This window comes from Pelobates fuscus, chromosome 8, assembly GCF_036172605.1.
Source record: "Pelobates fuscus isolate aPelFus1 chromosome 8, aPelFus1.pri, whole genome shotgun sequence".
Classification (NCBI taxonomy): Eukaryota; Metazoa; Chordata; class Amphibia; order Anura; family Pelobatidae; genus Pelobates; species Pelobates fuscus.
In genome coordinates, this window is record NC_086324.1 from 90,233,203 (window position 1) to 90,247,692 (window position 14,490).

Here is a 14,490-nt window from a genome sequence, read left to right on the forward strand (position 1 = left end):
ATATACTGTCCCCAATATTCAGTATATAGGATGTTTATCTAAAAAAAAATCTTGCAAAAGCTGCAGATCTCTGGTCTCCATCCTTTCCAAGCCCATCTAATACAGAAACCTTATTTTTGCAAAATGAAAGAAAAATACATAAAAAAAAAAAAAAAACCCTTAGGAACAGGAATCACTATTTGCACAGAAAGCACTCGAGCAAGCTAAAGTACTTTGATTTTGTGGAGTGGTTCTTTAATATATAGAGCATACATGTATTTATGTTGGGTTAAATCTATTTTTTCAGACTGTAGAAACTCATTATACTGTGGGCACACTGGGCACATGCCCAAACCACCTCTTATTTCCTTTTCCAGTCTACAAAAAAAATCTCAGTATATTAGATCAATGTGCACATATTCTTGTTTAAAATAAAAACCTCCAAAAAAACCCGATTAAACATGGCTTTGGGTTGTAATAAGGAAGTTTGCAAAAATTACAATAATCACAAAACTATTATGCATTGTTGTCTTGCTTTTTTTTTTTTAACTACATTTAATACAAACAAGCAAATGGAAAGTTAGGGGGATTCACTAAAATGTTTCAGCAGAAACACTGAAGAATGAACAGCGTCAGACATTTCCCCCACATATTCTGTAATCCTTTCACATATATATTATCCTATATGTTCTTTATACAGGTTTCCCCAAGTTTTAAATATATAGCCACTTTACCTTTGCATTGCCCATGCCATACCACCCTCACATTGCAGCTATAGACACAGAGCCTAACACATACATACACTAAAACACAAAAATGTACACACTCTGATACTAACACAAACACACCGACAAATGTAGACATACAGTTAGAAAGTGTTTCTGGCTGTGTGTATTTCTGAGTGTGTCTTGCATTGTCTACCTGTGCATATGCCTAAGAGTGAGAATCCTTCTGTGTTAATGTGTATCTCTCTGAACATGTGTATGTGTGTGTCTGGGACTGTAATTGTGTTGGCGAACAGCTTGTAGTGTGTATGGGGGGCTGCTTGTGGTCTTTATGTATTGCGTTTATGTCTACAATGATGTCTACATCATAATCTACAATTCATAATCTACAATTATGTCTTCAGGTGGTTGTGATTAAAGGGGTAAAAGTGGTAGGTTGAGGGACGTGAATGAGAAAGATTTAAGAGAGTGAGCATGACAGGGTGGGGAAAGATTTGTGTGACTTACAAGATTAGAGTAGAGTTTGACTTGATTCTGAGGGATTAATGTGACAGAGTGAGTGTGACAAGGTTGGGGGTGTGAGTGTGACAGGATTAGGGGGTAATAAGGTGACATAGTGAGTGTTGCGTGGTTGGGGTGAATGTGGCATTGTTGGAGAAGGAAGTGTGACCGGGCCAGCGGAAGGGATTGTGAAACGATTAAGGGGGTTAATGTAACACAATGAGTGTGGCATAGTTGGGGTATGCGTATGACAGAGTTAGAGGTGTTCATGTTTTTAAAGATTTCCTGGTGGTCCAGTGGCCTCCCTCCCTGGTGGTTCAGTGGTCTAGCTATCTGATCTACAGTTACACGGCTTACAGAGTTGCAGAGCATAATGTAGATGTATCGTGAGCTCTGGCACTTTAAGTATCAGATCGTTGCCATCTATGATTCGCTAGAGCTTGCGATATACCTACTTCTCTGTCTGCAACTCTGCACCCAGTGGAGCCATCCCTCCCCTCACCCCTCGAGCAGATTGCATGGAGGTGCCCTGAATCAGGGTAAGCTGCCAGGCCCCCTCAGTCATGGATCAGTCTGCTCTAAGGTGACTTAGGCGGCTGTGATGCCCTAAGGAGCATGAAGCTTTAGGTGGCTGCCTAACTAGAGAGCCGACTTTGCTCTTGTATATGACTAAAGTGACTTAGAATTCTGTACTATACTTTTCACTTGTGCCCTCTGATATCAGACACCAGAAAAGTCATCTTGGATGGAGGGACAGAGATCCCCGAAATTTCACGACTCTCCCAACAAACCAATTCAAAAGCACTATACAATGAGCACACAAATCAAAAACATTTAGATATACAGGAACACATGGTGATGCAGGCAGTGTCAAAACATGCTACAAGTGTTATCAAAATATACAGAGCTCATTAACTGAAATTCTAGGAATAGCTAACTTTATTTCAATTAAGGGGAAATTTGATTGACAAATCAACATTAGTTAAATGCTTGATAAGACAAAAAATATCAGTTTTCCCACTTTAATTTTAGTAAATATGCTCACAAAATAAACCAGGCCAGAAATTAGGCTGTATGTGGTTGCTCAGAGATTCCAGTCAATGTGGTCTTAGTTTTGTCAACAAACCAATGACACACAAATGACATTGTCAGATATCCTGCTGCAGACTGACAAAGAGCAGATGTGTTATCAACATAATAAAAATAAAGAATGTATGAGATTGCAACAAATACTCCGTTTTTAAAAACAGAATACAAGATATGGAATGTAATCTCGCTTCATGTCAAATCTTTATCATAGTCACTATAAACTTGTGGTCAAGGCCTTATGAAAGGGGCACGATTGTGAAGAATGTGTGTACTAATTTGTTTACAAAGTTATATAAAAGTATCTCATGGAACAATTACATAAATGTATACGCACAGACATACAAAAAATTCTAAGAAGCATTCTAATCACTAATATTGACTACAGCATACTGCAGTAGTTATGGTGCTATTAGGCTGCAGGCGCTGTTGCCTATTACTAATATATTAATTGCATCCACATTTTGTAGGGTCAATTAATGGGGGGTGGGGGAATTAAACAACATTTTGTACACCCAGGCAATTATTTATAGATACATACACACACCCGCAACTATATAGGCTTGAATTACTAATGTAAATATAAGTCTAAAAACCAAAGTAAATACACTAAACTAGTGTGATGAAAGGAAACCGAATGTTAAAAAGTTAAATAAAAAAAAAGATAAAGTTGAAACAATTCTGCAAATCTATTGTCACAGCGCGGCTAATTTGACCCAATTAATGCATCATGGGACTCAATTTCTGATTACAGTAAGCAACTATTTAATAATAAACAAAACTAAGTGGATTTAATAGCAGACCGTTTACACTAAAGCTACAGAACTAGAAGTCTGTTTTCAAAATGCAAATGTCAACAACTTTTCATTTAAATTTAGTAACAGCGATAAAGTGCCAGCCAAGTTATTTGCAGAATTGCCTGCTGTGAGAATACTACATTTCTCTATAGGCAAATAGATTAAAAAAACAAACAAACAAAAAAACAACATTTCTTTATAAGCAAACTGAATTTTGATCCATTGACTCAAGGTTTATGATCACATTGGGCAAAAAATAAAATAAATACAACAAAATCACTAAAGACAAAATATAAAATTTGACATCACAACTTATAATGGTGCTTGTATTCATGGAGAATGATCAGCATTCAGAACATGCAGTAACTAGTTTTCTTTCAAAAAGATGATCAGCATGCAGGCTTATTGAAGTACATGGAGAGAGCACACAAAGGCAGAGCAGTACAGTTTCAGAACATTGTAAAACATCTGGCACCAAAAAGGTTACAATCATAACCACAGAAATGCTGAATCAAGATGGCAACGTGACCCAGCTATTAGTCCAAGGAAGGAACATTGAGCAGACAGACTGTAAGAAGACACAGACTTGCTATAGTGCCCATATCAGTATGTTAATAAGATGTACACATATGCCCCAGTTAGTGGTTTCAACAAACCCAGTCTTCCTTTTGTTAATTGGGCTATTCTGTGATATAGATGGGCCCCAGACAGCTGCTGATGTAATGCACATTTGTTTTGCATTTAGCAGTTAACAGTCTGTGCACAATGATCTCATCCCAGGGGACCGTGAGCTGCTTATACACATGCAGATGAGATAGAATTAATCCTCAGGAACACTGATTGCTGTAGCAAACATACCATGAATACAATGTTAGAAAATTCACAATAGCACATCCTATAACAAAGCATACACTGTATATAAAAACCAAGATAAAAGGGGGGATTGAGATGCCTATTGGCTTTTCAAATTCATCTGGTATGGAATGTATGCTCTAAGAAGTGTTTCAAAACCTTTTTGCATCATCACAAAAGGAGTATCAATATGCAACCCCCCACCCCCATTTACTGCAATGCTAGTGGTCCTACCTACAAAAGATCGGAATAACCAATGCTAAAGTAGCTTATACATCATGTTATCTCTATGAACTCTTATAGGGTAGACATAGTTTGTATGTACCGCTACGTAAACATCTTGATAACAATATTAGTGATCACATTTTCAGTGCAATTCAGAGCAGATTTTAACCTCTCAGCTGCTGGTCCAATCAATGAAACCTGTACATAGAATGACAGTAGGTCATTCCTCTGCTGTAAATGATATGTGATGAACATACACATATCTTGATTATTCATGGAAGAAAAACAAGGTCTCAGCTCTCGGTTATACAGGCGAGTTGAAAATCCATGCCATCTGATCACTGGCACCTGACTGGCAACGGGGCACGATCACCACCAGTGCGACATACACAATTACACGTTTGCTCTGTGTGATTTTGTAAGGCAAAAACGACACCTATTACAATTTGCAGTATCCGATTTTCATCACACCAGTTGCTCAAGCCACATCAACCTGGTTTGTTTTTTTCCAGTACATCGTCAGGCATTGACCTAGGAAACTGGCCACCATTGCCAAGTTAGCTAAATAGTCCAATTTGTCTATTTTGGCCTAAAATGTGACTTTTCTCAGATCAATTCCAGACAATCCCAGATGTAAGTGAATAAATCTGCAAAACGTTGGCAAGAGCACATAACCACCCCAGCACTATTATAAAATATATATAATATAAAACATTGCACATCTCAAACCCAGAGCACAAAACAGGAGATAGATTTAAATCCCCCAGTAAACAAGTAGTTGGCAGTGTTGTTATGTAACGGGGAGCCTTCAGGTACCTAAGGGGTTAATTAATCGCCCTGTCTGTTCTGGGCCCTGATGCAGGGTAATCTGGCTTACCAGCTAGCGATCAGACCCGTTATTGCGCTCCCTCCTCTCCGGGCGATTACACGCAGCTGGAATCGAACGTGAAAGCCACAAAGATTCTAGAACGTTGGACCAGATCCCAAAAGGGAAACCGTATACGGAAGACGCGACGCGGATTGATTGACTGGCGGCTATGCCATTGGTCTAGTGGGGACAAGGCGGTGACGCCACGAAGGCGGGGCTTCCGCTCATCTCCCGGCTGGAGTGCATGGCTGGAGAGTTCCCCAGCGTGGAAACTGCTGCAGGTAGAGAATTAACATAAGGAAATGGCGAACTTTGTGTTTGTAAGCTGCAGCCTACAGTAACTGCTGTAATGGACTTGCATTATGTGCTGTGTGAGTTAACCCATTCACTGACAGGCGCTTATTGAGCTCATGATCACTTGAATAATCTGCAGGGTGTCCTAGTGTAAATGTTCTCCTGAGGAGAGACCCAAATTCAGGCCCCCATGCCCAGCAGTTGGAACAGGCACACACGACAACAGTTTTCTAATAGAAAAAGAGAGACCTTTTCATTGTAAGGGGGACTGCTTTCATAAATTTTAGGAGACTTGCTATAAACCTTCTATTACTGTAAGAATTATTGATGTAAAGCGCCAAAATAAATTCATACACACTAAGAATACTGCATTTCTATAAATGAGGGGGACATTGGAATATAAAATAGGGACAGAGGGAATGGGATTTGTGCTCAAACAGGGACTGTCACGCCTAAATAAGGACACTTGGGAGATACGGGGTATAAAACACAATAGGAATGGGTATGAATTGTTTACTGTAGCAGCAATGCAGTGGAGACCCCTGTGATACTGATAAGAGTTTAACGTGTTAATTGAAGTGGTTATGGTTGTTGAACTGCCCCTCCAGTCTCCAGGTGAAGGTCCATGTTTTCTGGCATTTTGTAGCATTTAAATGTGTTTTAGTATTTATAAGGACTCTCAAAGTTTTATAGTAGCATATATAATAGTGATTCTGAAAGGAACACACCACACATTAACCCCTTAAGACCGCAGCCAAATGTACAAGTTGTGATCCAAAAAAAATGTAAACAAACCACAGAATTTTACTATATGTCTGTTCAACAATAATTTACCTCTTTCATACTAAGTGCACCCACACTTATTATATATCATTTTGTTCAGGGGAAACAGGGCTTTCATTTAATATCAAACATTCATGTATGGAACTCCATTTTATATGAATAAAATCTAAAAAACTTGAAAAAATTATGAAATCTTGTTATTTTTCAATTTCAGCATGGCAATTTAACTGTTAATGTCAGAATACTATTCGGTTTTCCTGCAATAAAACATACATATTTGTATTCAGAAATGTCTCACGAGTAAAACAGTACCCCCCATGTATAGGTTTTATGGGGTTTTGGAAAGTTACAGGGTCAAATATACGACTTGTCCATTATTTTATTTTCTGCATAGAAATTTGACAGATTGGTTTGAGTGACCTAGGTTGCCTTTTAGACCGTATGGCAGCCCAGAAATGAAAATTACCCCCATCATGGCATACCATTTGAAAAAGTAGACATCCCAGGGTATTCAAAATGGGGTATGGCCAGTCTTTTGTAGTAGCCACTTGGGCACAAACCCTAGCCAAAGTTAGCGTTTTTTTTTGTGTTTTCTTTTTTTTACATAAAATCTGTACTTTCACTGATAATATTATTGTTAGTATATAGTTTACTGCCCTGAAACACTCCTAGTTCTGCTCAGTGATGTCTCACGAGCGCCATGGTACCCCCCATGTATAGGTTTTATGGGGTTTTGGAAAGTTTCAGGGTCATATATACGGCTTATCCATTTATGCTTTTTCACCTTGAAATTTGTCAGATTAGTTTGCAGTGTCCAGGCTGCCTTTGAGACCGTATGGCAGCCAAGAAATGAAAATTACCCCCATCATGGCATACCATTTGAAAAAGTAGACATCCCAGGGTATTCAAAATGGGGTATGCCCAGTCTTTTGTAGTAGCCACTTGAGCACAAACCCTAGCCAAATGTAGTGTTTGTTTTTTTTTTTTGCATTTTTCACATCAAATCTGTACTTTCGCTGATAATATTATTGTTAGTATATAGTTTACTGCCCTGAAACACTCCTAGTTCTGCTCAGTGAGGTCTCACGAGCGCCATGGTACCCCCCATGTATAGGTTTTATGGGGTTTTGGAAAGTTTCAGGGTCATATATACGGCTTATCCATTTATGCTTTTTCACCTTGAAATTTGTCAGATTAGTTTGCAGTGTCCAGGCTGCCTTTGAGACCGTATGGCAGCCAAGAAATGAAAATTACCCCCATCATGGCATACCATTTGAAAAAGTAGACATCCCAGGGTATTCAAAATGGGGTATGCCCAGTCTTTTCTAGTAGTCACTTGGGCACAAACCCTAGCCAAATTTAGTGTTTGTTTGTTTTTTTTGCATTTTTCACATAAAATCTGTACTTTCACTGATAATATTATTGTTAGTATATAGTTTACTGCCCTGAAACACTCCTAGTTCTGCTCAGTGAGGTCTCACGAGCGCCATGGTACCCCCCATGTATAGGTTTTATTGGGTTTTGGAAAGTTTCAGGGTCATATATACGGCTTATCCATTTATGCTTTTTCACCTTGAAATTTGTCAGATTAGTTTGCAGTGTCCAGGCTGCCTTTGAGACCGTATGGCAGCCAAGAAATGAAAATTACCCCCATCATGGCATACCATTTGAAAAAGTAGACATCCCAGGGTATTCAAAATGGGGTATGCCCAGTCTTTTGTAGTAGCCACTTGGGCACAAACCCTAGCCAAATTTAGTGTTTGTTTTTTTTTTTTGCATTTTTCACATAAAATCTGTACTTTCACTGATAATATTATTGTTAGTATATAGTTTACTGCCCTGAAACACTCCTAGTTCTGCTCAGTGAGGTCTCACGAGCGCCATGGTACCCCCCATGTATAGGTTTTATGGTGTTTTGGAAAGTTACACGGTCATATATACGGCTTATCCATTTAGGCTTTATTACATTGAAATTTGGCAAAGTGATTTTCTGGGCCTATATCGCATTTGAGAGAGCATGGCAGCCTGGGTAATAACATTTCCACTATTATGGCATACCATTTTCAAAAGTAGGCAACCCAGAGTATAAGAAATGGTGCATTGCAAGATGTTTGGTCTAACCACTTTATCAGAAATGAAGGGCCCACATAGGGGTTATAGCTTTATTTGTGCTTTTTCACGCACATGAACTCCATTTTCACAGGACATTTCATATTCCTGATATGAGTTATTGCAACAAAGCCTCACTATTTGTATTTAACATTGTCTCCTGAATGTAACAGTACCCCCATGTACTAGATTCTCTGTTTTGGGGGGGGAAGTCATGGGGACAAAAATATTAGATGTCCTTTTCAAAGTTGGCAATTTAACAAAGTGATTTTCTGGGTCTCTCTCGCCTTTGAGAGAGCATGGCAGCCTGGGTAATAACATTCCCACCGTTATGGCAAACCATTTTCAAAAGTAGGCACCCCAGAGTATAACAAATGGCATAATTTGAGATGTTAGGTCTAGCCATTTTAACAGAAATGCTGGGCCCATGTAGCGATTTCTACTTTGATTTTTGTCTTTTTAATCAGATAAATAGCATTTTCACTGGAAATGTCATAATACAGATATTAGTTAGTGCACTAGAGACTTGGTATTTTGATTTAACACTGTCTTCTGAATATAACGGTACCCCCACGTACTATTATTTCAGATTTTACTGATAAGTCACAGGGCGAAATATATTAGATGCCCTTTCAGCTTGTAAGTTTGCCAATATTATTTTCTGGGCCTATGTAGCTTTTCAGAGAGTATGGCAGCCTGGGTAATAACATTCCCACCGTTATGGCAAACCATTTTCAAAAGTAGGCACCCCAGAGTATAACAAATGGCATAATTTGAGATGTTAGGTCTAGCCATTTTAACAGAAATGCTGGGCCCATGTAGTGATTTCTACTTTGATTTTTGTCTTTTTAATCAGATAAATAGCATTTTCACTGGAAATGTCATAATCCTGATATTAGTTAGTGCACTAGAGACTTAGTATTTTGATTTAACACTGTCTTTTGAATATAACAGTACCTACATGTACCATGTTTCCAGGTTTTTATTATATCACATGAATAGAACAGTACCCCACATACACTTTGATCTGAAGGCAGAGAGAGGCAGATAGATCTTTGATATCACATAGAGAGTCACTGTGCGAAAAGTTTGAGAAGTAAAAAAAACGAAAAAAAAAAACTATTTTTTGTAACCCTTTCAGTGCTAATCACAGCATTAACCCTGTGATCAGTTTTTTATTGGGAAGTCACATTTCAAGTACTACAAATGTAGTATTTTGAGTTGTTTGGTGTAGCCACTTTAGAATGGCTAGCGTAAACAGGGACAGGCCAAGGTCAGGGGAATCCAGAATTCAGAGTAGTCGGTAAAACAAGCCAATGGGTCGGTACAGGCAGCTAACAAAGCGTAGTCAGGACAAGCCGAGGTCAGAAATCCAGGTAAATCAAGCAAACAAACTGCCAAAGTCCCATACAGAGTGATTCAGAAAATTCAGCTCTGTATGGTAGACTTTGAAACAGTCTGTTATGCAGAGGGCGGGTAGAGATGGGCAGGTTGGACAATAAAAACTGGAGTCCTTTCGGACTCCTTTCTTGTAGCAAACACGGCACTTTTTTTGGGGAGCTTTTTTACTAGGGGTGGGTGGGATTCGGGAAGGGAAGTGTTTGCCACAAAGTCTTTGGAGATCTCCTGATTCCAAAGTGGGATTGGGGGGCTGGGTAAATAACATACGGGACAAAATGCTTAATGTGAATTCGAGGAAAGGGCAGGGCCTACCTATGACCTCTTTTGTATAGAGGACATAGGCATTGAAAATTGCAATCTGGCTCACGTAGATTGCAATTTTCTTGTACCAGGTCCTAGTTTTTCGGTTCACCAGATAGGGCTGTATGCATTGGTCAGCCAAGTCTACTCCCCCCATAAACTTGCTGTAGTCTACAATGCACTTCGGCTTTTCCAGATGCTCAGTGCTACCTCTCACAGACACTGGCACTGTACTTTCGTCATGCATCGTAGACAGCATGTATACATCTTTCCTATCTCTGAAGCGAAGAGCAAGCAACTCATCCTGGCGGAGAGCTGAAGAGGAACCTCTACTGCTTCTGCCACTTGCCAGGGCTTGGGGGAAACCCCTGCGATTCTTCCTCACTGTGCCACAGGCTAGGGTTTCAAAACAATATAAATTTTTAAATAATTCTATACTGGTATAATAATTGTCAACCCATAGCCTATATCCCTTATTCAACAAGGGAAGGATTAGATCCCAAACAATCTTGCCACTTGTACCCACAGAATCAGGGCATCCTGGTGGGTCAAGATGGCTATCCTTCCCCTGGTAAATGCGAAACGCCCATGTGTAACCAGTACAGGATTCACATAATTTATAAAATTTAACGCCATATCGGGACCGCTTCGATGGAATATATTGCTTAAATAGCAGTCGACCTTTAAATTTCATAAGGGACTCGTCAATTGAAATATCTTTATCGGGGACATAATTTTCAGAAAATTTGTCTGACAGGAGTTGAATAAAGGGCCGAATTTTATATAGCCTGTCAAACAGTGGGTCGTTTCTAGGGGGACACAGCGAGTTATCATTAAAATGAAGGAATCGCAGCAGTTGCAGGTAGCGATCCCTCAACATAACCTCAGGGAAAAGAGGTGTAGCCAGGATACGTTGCTTGCTCCAGTAGGACCTGATACTGGGCTTTTTTACAATACCCATCATTAGGGTTAAAGCCCAAAACCGCTTCATCTCTGCGACATCCGTGGGTCTCCACATATTCCTGCGACCATGATGGGACCCCGGATGTGCAGAGAGATACTGCATAGCAAACAAATTCGTTTGCTGAGCCATGAGCTCAAATATATCGTCTGACATAAAGAGCTCAAAAAAACGAATTGGCTCGCAGTCGTCCACTGTTACAGTGATGCCAGGTGTAACAGTGAACGGCGGTATTTCTGGGGCCATCATATTTGGAGGCACCCAGTCTCCGCCTGGCATTGGGCTTGCTGAGCGTCCTCTTGTGAGTGGTGGTGGGGCACCATCACTTGAGGTCTCACTCAGAGGCTCAATGTCAGAGGCAGTGATAGTGTCACTGTCTTGCAGAGTGTCACTATCACTGCCTGCCAGAATGGCATACGCCTCCTCGGCTGAGTAGCGACGTGCCATTCTAGGGGGACAAATTAATTAATTTATATACTAAAGTGGGTAATTAATTATCTACCTGCCTAACACCTACTACCCGCCCTCAAAAAATAATATAAATGTACTGATCACAGTATAGGCAGCTGCAATCAGTACACTGAAAGGGTTATTTTCAGATCTATAAAAATAACCCTAAAAAAAAGTCAGTCTGATCAGAGAGCCCTCTGATCACAGTGATCACTGATACAGTACTGTACAGCAGATATACTGTACAGTATAGTGATCACGGCAGCGGGGAAAGGGTAATGGAGATTTGGGTTGCTGCAACTGACACAAAGGGTCAAAAAAAATTAGAAATAATTTTTTTGACCCAAAAAAGTTTTTAAAACTGAAAGGGTTATTTTTTGATATGTAAAAATAACCCTAAAAAAGGTCAGTCTGATCAGAGAGCCCTCTGATCACAGTGATCACTGATACAGTACTGTACAGCAGATATACTGTACAGTATAGTGATCACGGCAGCGGGGAAAGGGTAATGGAGATTTGGGTTGCTGCGACTGACACAAAGGATCAAAAAAAATTAGAAATAATTTTTTTTTGATCCAAAAAAAAAATAATAAATAAATACCCTAATCAGGTTGATCACAGTAATATGCTGTGATCAGCACTGAAAGGGTTAAATAAAATATAAATTTTAAAACTTTGAAAAAAAATTGAAACTTTCTTTTTCCACAGGAGCTGCAAAAACCACGATCTCTCTGCCTCTCTCTCTCAGATCGAAGTGAGGTGAGGAGAGGGGCAGAGACAATGTGTCAGCCAGTGATCTGAGATCATTGGCTGACACATACTAACAGTGATCACAGTGACTGGCTGTCACTGTGATCACCTCCTACAGATCGCGGTAATTGGCCACAGGGGGATGCCTGGGAGGTACAGGCATGCCCCCACCGCGATCTGTAGGGGGCTAATGGCTGCAGTTACATGTGTCAGCCAATGGGCTGACACATAGTAACACTGATCGCACTGACAGGCTATGGCAGCCTGTCAGTGTGATCAGACTGCAGCATGACAGTTCAGATCGCGGTCACTGACCCCAGGGGGGCTGCCTGGGGGGCCAGGCATGTCCCCCGACCGCGATCTGCTGCAGAAGAATGCGGCCGGCTCCATGTGTCAGCCGATTTCAAATCGGCTGACACATGGTAAATACCGATCGCAGTGACAGCCTGTCACTGCGATCGGAAGCTGCAGACCGCGGTCCCCAGGCACAGGGGGGCTGCCTGGGGGGCCAGGCATGCCCCCCGACCGCGATCTGCAGCGGCCATGTTCCGCCGGCCACGTGGGGCTGAAGACCGCCCAGGACGTACTATGCCGTCCTGCGGCGTTTAGAGCCACCAAAATAAGGACGGCATAGTACGTCCTGCGGTCTTAAGGGGTTAAAGAGTAGGGGAGAGATCTAATATTTATATTTCCTGCATAGCACAGTCTGTTTATATTAGAATGTCTTACCTACTCCACTGTTAATAGCTAGCTAGACCCTGCAGGGGCCTTCTGTGTGTAATTAAAGTTTAATTTAACCCCTTAAGGACCAAACGTCTGGAATACAAGGGAATCATGACATGTCACACATGTCATGTGTCCTTAAGGGGTTAAAGAGCAGCAGATAAAACTCATGTCACTCACAACAAGGGGAGGTGTAGCTTTGACTGCATAAATAAAAACAGAAGTGATTTACCTCCTAAATGGATCTATACACCAAAACTGCTTCATTAACACCTTAACACCGTTACGCCCTTTGATGGGCTTTAAAGCTGTTGCTGCAGCATAAAACGCCATGCCGGCTTTGAGCCCTGGATCCGTCAGGCTACTCTGCTTCGGGAGGACTGCCTGACTGCCCAGGCAGCCCTCCCATGGAAAATGAAAGCCCTGTTTCCCCTGAATAAAATTATATATAAGTAGCGTGGGTGCACATAATATGAAAGAGGCAAATTACGCCTAAACAGACATATAGCGCAAATTCAAGTTTTTGTTTTGTTTTGATCACAACGTGTACATTTGGCTCAGCCCTTAAGGGGTTAAATATAGGAACTATATACAGTATAAGAACTGCCTTTATCCAATCCTCCGGTACAATTCCTGAAAGAAAAGAGAGACTGCCTTTTACTCGGTGCAGTGAAAGCACCCCCAGTGGCTGTCAGTACGACAGGCACTAGAGGTAGATTTAACCCTTCAAAGTAAACATTGCAGTTTCTTAAAAAACTGCATTGTTTTAAATTCCAGGGTTAAATGAACAAGGCTACTGCACCCAGACCACTTTATTAAAATGTGGTGGCTCTTCTCCTCCCGTGATGCAATGTGGTGTGGCTGAACTGGATTGTAATGTCAGTGACTATATATTTATCTTTAACCCCTTAAAGACGCAGCTCCAGAAGCTGGACATACCCTTAAAGGGACACTGTAGGCACCCAGACCACTTCTGCCCATTGGAGTGGTCTGGGTGCCAACTCCCACTACCCTTAACCCTGCAAGTGTAATTATTGCAGTTTTTTTTAAACTGCAATAATTACCTTGCAGGGTTAAGTCCTCCCCTAGTGGCTGTCTACTAGAAAGCCACTAAAGGGCACTTCCTGCTCCATAGCACAGGTTTCCTGTGCTAGAGCGTTGCTGGACGTCCTCACGCTGTGTGAGGACCTCCAGCGTCGCTCAATTCCCCATAGGAAAGCATTGAAAATCGCTTTCAATGCTTTCCTATGGGGTGCGCTAATGCACATGCGCGGCATTGCCGCTCATGCGCATTAGGTCTCCTTGGCCGGTGGGCGGGATCAGTCTCGCACACTGGCCGACGGAGGCAGAAGGTGGAGCGGCGGGGGAGGAGCAGGCAGCGACGTGGGACATGTCGCTGCCTCAGGTAAGTCAGTGAAGGGGTTTTCACCCCTTCAGCAACTGGGGATTGGGGGGTGGGAGGGAGAGGAATCCTGCAGTGCCAGGAAAACTGATTGTTTTCCTGGTACTGGAGATTCCCTTTAAGGACACAAACTATCAGCATTTTTTGCTGTTTGTGTTCAACTGCAATTTGCATCTCTCTCATTTATTGCATCAACACATATTACATATTGTTTTTTAAAGGACAAAATGGGCTTTAATTTGATGTGACATATACATATATAAAATCAAATTTATTATAAAAAA

General features: G+C 41.1%; 2 protein-coding genes across 4 annotated transcripts in view; one reads left to right on the top strand and one right to left on the bottom strand.

The window, feature by feature from the left end:
- The window catches only part of ORMDL1 (ORMDL sphingolipid biosynthesis regulator 1), a 35,896-nt gene extending 30,721 nt beyond the window's left edge, over positions 1–5,175 (bottom strand). Inside the window, exon 1 of the mRNA XM_063430165.1 lies at positions 5,043–5,175. The gene's annotated coding sequence lies outside the window, so the exon portion shown is untranslated. The remainder of the gene's footprint in view (positions 1–5,042) is intronic.
- Positions 5,176–5,230: 55 nt separating this feature from the next.
- Positions 5,231–14,490, top strand: part of PMS1 (PMS1 homolog 1, mismatch repair system component) — a 224,807-nt gene continuing 215,547 nt past the window's right edge. Inside the window, exon 1 of one of the 3 annotated variants that reach the window (XM_063430155.1) lies at positions 5,231–5,314. The gene's annotated coding sequence lies outside the window, so the exon portion shown is untranslated. The other 2 variants (XM_063430156.1, XM_063430159.1) reach the window with 2 other exon arrangements.